The sequence below is a fragment of the Apium graveolens genome, chromosome 9 (assembly GCF_009905375.1).
Source record: "Apium graveolens cultivar Ventura chromosome 9, ASM990537v1, whole genome shotgun sequence".
In the NCBI taxonomy this organism is placed as follows: domain Eukaryota; kingdom Viridiplantae; phylum Streptophyta; class Magnoliopsida; order Apiales; family Apiaceae; genus Apium; species Apium graveolens.
Genome location: NC_133655.1, coordinates 166,825,955 through 166,833,757, shown reverse-complemented (window position 1 = coordinate 166,833,757; position 7,803 = coordinate 166,825,955). Strand labels below are relative to the sequence as shown.

Sequence of the window (7,803 nt, the reverse complement as noted above, 5' to 3'; positions counted from 1 at the left end):
ATCATCATCAGCAGACCAGACAATTAGCTTGGATACTGGGATCATAATCAAGCACTCCTTCTACATAAAAACATTGTAAAAATAAAAAAAGGGATAAATAAGCATATATTTTCCAAATTTCCTATCAGAGTATGTCAGAGTAATTATACGAAAGATATTCACTATCCATCTCCTCATTAGTTATTCACAGTACGAACTCAACGCTTTTAAAAAGTCCCTGGACTAAGTCAAATCACTCACCTACATCAATACTAAGCATCATAGTCCATGATGCCTCAACTCCACCAATATCGCCATAAATGCTTGCATAGTTATCTAATGTCCACAAGTTAATCTTACCATCGGATCCTTTAAAGACAACGGTAACAACTATATCCTTAAAATCAACAATACAAGTTTATATACCAGAATTATTATAGCTTGAAAGGAACTTAATATCATAAATAAATACCTCTTTATTCAGATAAAAAGACATTATACCCCTATTTCCTTCGACAAATAAAAAATCATGGAGGCATATATCGAAACGGCTTTTACAGGGAATATTAGTCGGTTTAGCTTTAATGTTTCTCCAAACATTTTTGTTTGCAGAATAGACCTTCGCAAATATATGTCTCTTGATTGCAGAATTGATCTCATTCTTGGTTGCATGATAGATCACCACAAGAGGCTACACCTCTACTGGAATGAGATAAACAACTTTAACAACCTTGAAATCAAAAATCAACAAGATCAAAACCAACATCTAGAGCCACATACTTCTTAGTTTTCTTATTATCATCATTAATGTGTATGGGATGCGGGGGAATAAGTTTCGAGTGTTTGGTATAAAAATTCCAAAGGTAGATATGATCAACTTGTTGTTCAGGTAAAAACTTGGAAACATCAATAGAAACACAGATAATGCCACAATCAGAACCAACAAGGTGAGAGTCGGGATAAAGGTCATAATCACCTTTAGAGTAAGGAAATACAAGATGAGACATTGAATCCACACATTCACATACTTAATCATTATACATGTAGTGGATGATAAAAAAAAGTCTTGAGTGGTTGTTGTAGCAAAGGATATCCACTCCTTTTTAATAGTTTTGGTTGTCAAAACTCATGGGATTTGATTATGAAATTCAATATAAAGGAGGGAAATAAAATGTTATGGCTGATGCCTTATCTATAGTACGGGGTGCTAAAATTTTATGTTTGGAAATAAATGTGGTTCAATCTGGCTTAGAGAAGGATATTCAACAGAGTTAATCTTCCAATATGGCTACCTTGTTACGATTTCACCCTGGATGATCAGTTGAAAACAATTCTTACACAGTTATAAAATCATTAATCTCATGACAAATATACCTTGCTGAATGTTAGGATGAAAATACGCACTAAAATTACACGCAAGTATCCGCGTTAGCAAGTAATATAGAATATTTTCTAGTTCATTCCCACTGAGATTGGTTTAGGTTAAATTCAGAATGTGCACCTATGCATTAATGTATGATTATCGCTCAATGCTAAAATAAGTAACAATTTGAGATGTTTTATAACTAAGCTTAAACTAACATGCAATAACTAAGAGATTAAGAGTGATTGAATTAACTATATGAGATAAACATGGGATTCTAACTATATTAAATACTTCATTCAAACTCATTGTTCTTAACCTTAGCATGCAATGGTGTTGACAACTAATCAGATAACACGAAACTAGTAAACGCCAATTTTTGTTGTACAAATACCCTACTACCAGACATCCACAAAAGAGATAGAAGCTGAATAGACACCAATTATGTTGAGACCCTATATGTTTATAGAATTTGACAACATAAAGGTTTAATGCGCAAGTTATCTATTGTGATTAAATAGGGCAAGTAAGATGGTTAAAATTACTTATAAACCACGCATAATAAATACATGAACATATGATAGCATGGCAAGATCTAAACCTCTATATTCACTGTCACTTCAATAGAGATTAACACGCTATCTTATAAGTTCGCGACGCTCATAAGACAGATTAGCACAACCAATACTAGGATATCATACAATCACCACACACTTAGGTATCTAAACAAATTAACTATTGAAATCCATAAGTAAAATCTGTTAGAACCCCATGATAACGATTAGTTCATAACTAAATTCATCATCACCGTGGGTTCCGATGAAAGCATGGTAAATGAACTAAGTCTTTATAAACTGAATAAATAATCAAAGTACGTTAACAAGAGTATTAGGTTCAAACAATAAAGAAAATAAGCATCCAAAATTACAATTTAAGCAAAAAATCACAAGTAAAAATTAGATCTTCTTCTCCTTCATTGTGTTTGTGCTATTAGGTCTTCTTTCTGTTCTCTCTTTGCTCTCCATTATGAGAAACGTCTTTTTGGAGTCTTTAAATACCAACCCATCCAATCAGGAGTCCAACATATCAGTCTTCTATTCAAATCAGGATTCAAAAATTCGACCTAGCGCGGCTGCTCTGTGATCCCGCGCGGCCGCCCTGTACTTCTGCCAAACCAGCGCGGCCGCTCCCAAGTGTAGCGCGGCTGCCCTGACCTTCTGGAAAAAAACTGATTTTTCTAATTTTCTTGACCTCAAATGCTGGTTTCTTTCGCGCAATCAACCGAGGCTCCATCCTAACACCCTTCTAGCATAAAAACAATGTAAAATCTAATTCTCCTTTCGATTATGCCCTGAAATGCAAAACACTACAAAAATACATCAAAACACAAATAACTTGAGTACAAAACACCAATCCGAGCCTTTATGAAGCATTTTAAGTGGATATAAATGCCACTTATCACACCCCCAAACTTGAATCGATGTTTGTCCTCAAGCATAAACAGACTCAAAGAACAAAAATAAAAATGCATGAATGTAACTAACATGAATGTAATGATCCCATCAGAATAACTAAACCAACCAATGAGCAATATCTCAAAGAATGCAATTATTCGCACAAAGTTCAATCAAATCCCACAAATCAACTTACAAACCAAAAACGTGTGTGTGTGCAATTACTTAACAGATATACTCTCGAAACTAGATCAATAATCATAACTCACCCCTCATCAAGACTAGGGCTGATCATTCGGTCGGTTCGGTCCAAAACCGGACCGAACCGAATAGACCGAAAAACCGAATAGTCAATTTTTCTTGGACCGAACCGGACCGAAATTATATTATGGACCGGACCGAACCGAACCGAAATAATTCGGTTCGGTCCGGTTTTGGACCGAATAGACCGAAAAAAATTTCAAAAAGAAAATTGCATTAAAAATTAAATCATAAATTATAAAATTTAAAATATAATTAAAGTATTGTGCTATGTAGAGTTCTAATAGTCCATGAATATAATTAAAAATTAAAAATTATGATTATAATTTTTAAGATATATGTAAAATGTATATAATATGAAAATATAGCCTTTATTATTTGGTCTATTCGGTCTATTCGGTCCGGACCGAAATATTTGTTAAAAGAACCGAACCGAATTTTATTTCGGTCTATTCGGTCCGGACCGAATAGACCGAATTTCTGAAAAAATTAGGACCGAACCGAACCGAATTAGCACGGTTCGGTTCAGTTTTTCAGTTTCGGTTCGGTTTTGCTCAGCCCTAATCAAGACAATTACAAGGTTATAAACAGAATAAATGATAAACTCAAAATGACTAACAACACTTCAATTTTATTAGAGTTATACAAGGATTCATGTTTTTATTGCTAACACATAACAAAATAGAAACATGCTTATTTGATCGTGCAATGAGTGACGTCCACAAAAGACTTATGCAATAATACCCATGTAGCGAGCGTTAGGTTAGCGGATCCCGGACTGTAAAAGCCTTAGGTCACTAGGCACAAAGTCCCCTAGAACTTAATAACTCAAGTATTAAAGAGCCCACTCGTGATCAATTATGCATAACACATATTTTTTCCTTTTTTTTCTTTTTTTCTTTTTTTCTTCTCCTTTTTTCATAAATTCTGAACGAGTGCATTTCGCTCCATCTCGCTCAACCCTACACTACTCATATAAATATGAGTCGGCTACTAGCCATTTGACACCTAGCCACAACTGGCATTGAAATCCAATGTTTTCTCCAATTTTAAAAATCCATGTTATTTCATCACTAAGAGAATATCATAAATTCTAGACATAAACAAGTGATTAAACCTCGACAAACAAACAAGTCATGATCATGATCTAGCACTCAATTAACCTATAAGACTAGTGAATTTTTTTAGCATGCAAATCAATTTGTTAGGACTTAACATTCCTCTATACGACATCATTACACTCAAATCAACATCACAAATCAATCGGAAAAGCAACCTAAGGGATTATAATCTAATGCAAATGCAACTATATGCAACATATGAACATGATAATATATATGCAAACTATATGAACTAAACTATCATTAATATGCATCTATATGGACTCACACACAAATATTCCTTAACTACCACCCCCCAAACTTAAAAATTTCACTGTCCTCAGTGAAGGTAATAGAAAGGAATCAAGGCATACCTAATCGGAATCAGAATGATCATCACCCTCCGCGGGTGGAGTGTTAGGAGGTGGGTACACAAAATCCTCTCCAAAAACTGGCCACTAGATGTCAACCCCCGCAGCTCGAAAAGCTATACCCAAAACCTGAGTAAGATCCTGCGCAAACCTGCTCTGGATGTCATACATCACATCCATCCGCCTTATCAAACGCCTATACTGTACCGAGCCCAAACCAGTAATATCATCTACCTACTGCTGCTGCGAAGAACTAGGCTCACCCATCTGATGTCTCCATGCTGCTTTGCGGGCCTGAGAAGAACCACCAGCATATGTCTGATCAGCTGGCTGGCCACCCGACAAATGATCATAGGTGTACCCAAGTCCTTTATCGTTATCCTTCCCACCAAACCACTCCTGCATGCTTAAGATCGTAGAACTGTTAATAGGGGCGCTCGGTAACTACATCTGCTCGCGTGCAGGCCAATGAACACCCACCGCCACACAAAGCTTGGTCACAATCGAAGCATAAGGAATAGACCCCGTAGTGCTCCCACGCAAAAACCGCAAAATACCCTGATAAATAACAGACCTGAGATCCACATAATCTCCCTGCAAAATCCCCCATAACAACTTTGCACGATCCCAGTCACATCATGCACATGAGAAGATGACATGATATTCGCACAAATAAAAGCATTCCAAGCATGAGAGAACATGTTCATGCATGAGGCAGGGAAAGTGAGATACGTGTTCAATCCCCTCTTGAACTTTCAATGTATAACCGGGACACACAGCGTAGCCACAATCAAATCCAAATCAAAATCATCCCCTGTCTTGTTAACCCACTCCTCCTGAGTTGGTTGTCTCTCGGGTTGGTTGATAACCTACGAATAGCCTCCGGGCTGTAGTCCATCGTCAACCCACGCACCACTGAATACCCATTCTTATCAGCTTTTGCGTTCGCATAGAACTCGCGAATGACACTCATAGGCACATCAATGGGTGTCTCACAAAATGACACCCAGCCCATCTCCAAAATCATCTTGAGAAGCTTATCATCCTTACCTGAAGGTAGAAAACCCCTCTCATTCGCTATCTGCTTAGTCAACAGTGTGTGTACTTTGCTTCAGCCTCCGAAGTAACAAACCTAGGCCTCATACCCCCAATACTTGAAGAATCAGTAATGGTGGGGTTAGTGCTGCTACTAACTTGAGTGCGGGCTCTCTTGGGTGCCATTGAAATTGATTAAGTGAGATAAGAGAGGTGTGTAGAGAGATTTCGGGTTTGAGAGAATAAGAATATTTTGGAGATGGATGTATGTAAGTGTATGTATATATAGAGAATAAAAATTAGAAGTGGGATATGAATGTGGGGTTAATGGGGATAGTGGGATGTTTAGAATGGATTAGGAGAAGGAATTAGGGTAGTGGGAGGAGTTAAAATCGGCTGGAGTTTTGTTTTTGTTTTGAATTTTTGGATTTTTTCTATTTTTTTTCTTCTTCAGGGACTCAGCGCGACCTCCCCGCTTGGGAGCACGGGCGCGCCGTGTTTCTGCTCTTTCAGCATGGCCGCCCCGCTTCCAAGCGCGGCCGCCCCACTTCCCAGCGCGGGCGCGCCGTGCTTCTGGAAAAAGAACCTGTTTTTTCTAATTTTCTGATTTTTTTTGTATTTTCTTCTGGTTTCTCTTCCTTCTTTCTTCTACTAATTTATAACAAACATGGGTTTCCTCCCAAGAAGCACTTGGTTTACGTCGCTAGCTCGACGTAAAATTCCGAGATCAAGTTGACAATAAAACGGCACTAACCACCACACGGTTTGCCGTATTTCCATAGTAATGCTTCAAACGTAGTTCATTCACCTTGAATGCTTGCCCATCCCATGACGAGGACACTTCCTAAGCATCTCCTTATAACGCTCACAAGCTTCACATAGAGACTCTCCCGATTGCTGTGCAAATTAAGTAAGAGCATTTCTGATTGCAGCTGTCTTTGCCATATGGAAGAATTTAGTAAGAAACTTTTGAGAAAGATATTCCCAAGTAGTGATAGATACAGCTGGTAGAGAGTGTAACCGGCTCTTAGCCTCGTCCCTCAGAGAGAAGGGGAACAGCCTTATCTTAACAGCATCTTCGGAAACACCATTGAACCGGAAGGTGTCCCAGATCTCGATGAAATCCCTAATGTGAGTATTAGGATCTTCCGTTAGAGAACCCCTAAACTGAACTGAATTCTGCACCATTTGAATCGTGCTAGATTTGATTTCAAAAGTATTAGCCGCGATGGTTGGTCTAACAATGCTAGACTGAATATCATTAATCTTCGGTTGAGAAAAATCCATCAAAGCTTTCATATTTGCTACTGGTTCTCCCATTGCAATGATCGCTTCTTCTTCAACTTTCTCCTCAACAATGACATCTTCTTCAACTACTTCAACTTCTTCCTCCGCTTTATCCAGCGTTCTCTTACGAGATCGAGAACGTGTAGCATAAACGCTCTCTAGAGTACCTGAACACAAACAAGCAAACAAGTAAGTAAAATATCTGAGTCAGTGAACTTTAACGACCACTGATGACAAGAACATAAACTAAAAATTAACACAGAGTCCCCGGCAGCGGCGCCAAAAACTTGTTAGGACGAAAACACGCGCTAAAATTACACGCAAGTATACGCAATCGCAAGTAATATAGAATATTTTCTAGTTCGTTCCCACAGAGACTGGTTTAGGTTAAATTCAGAATGTGCACCTATGCATCAATATATGATCATCGTTCAATGCTAAGACAAGTAACAATTTGAGATGTTTTATAACTTAGCTTAAACTAACATGCAATAACAAAGAGATTAAGAGTGATTGAATTAACTATGTGAGACAAACATGGGATTCTAACTTCATTAAATACTTCATTCAAAGTCATTGTTCTAAACCTTAGCATGCAATGGTGTTGACAACTAATCAGATAACACGAAACTAGTAAACGCCAACTTTTGTTGTATGAATACCCTACTACCAGACATCCACAAAAGAGATAAAAGCTGAATAGACACCAATTATGTTGAGACCCTATATGTCTATAGAATTTGACAACATAAAGGTTTAATGCGCAAGTTATCTATCGTGATTACATAGGACAAGTAAGATGGTTAAAATTACCTATAAATCATGCATAATAAATACATGAACCTATGCTAGCATGGCAAGTTCTAAACCTCTATATTCACTGTCGCTTCCATAGAGATTAACACGCTATCTTATAAGTTCGCGACGCTCATAAGACGGATAAGCACAACCAA

General features: G+C 37.6%; 1 non-coding gene across 1 annotated transcript; it reads left to right on the top strand.

Moving 5' to 3' along the window:
- Positions 1-6,386: 6,386 nt before the first annotated feature.
- LOC141688557 (small nucleolar RNA R71) lies at positions 6,387-6,493 on the top strand. Its single transcript, XR_012561992.1, has one exon. It is a non-coding gene; the product is annotated as a small nucleolar RNA R71 (small nucleolar RNA).
- Positions 6,494-7,803: the final 1,310 nt, after the last annotated feature.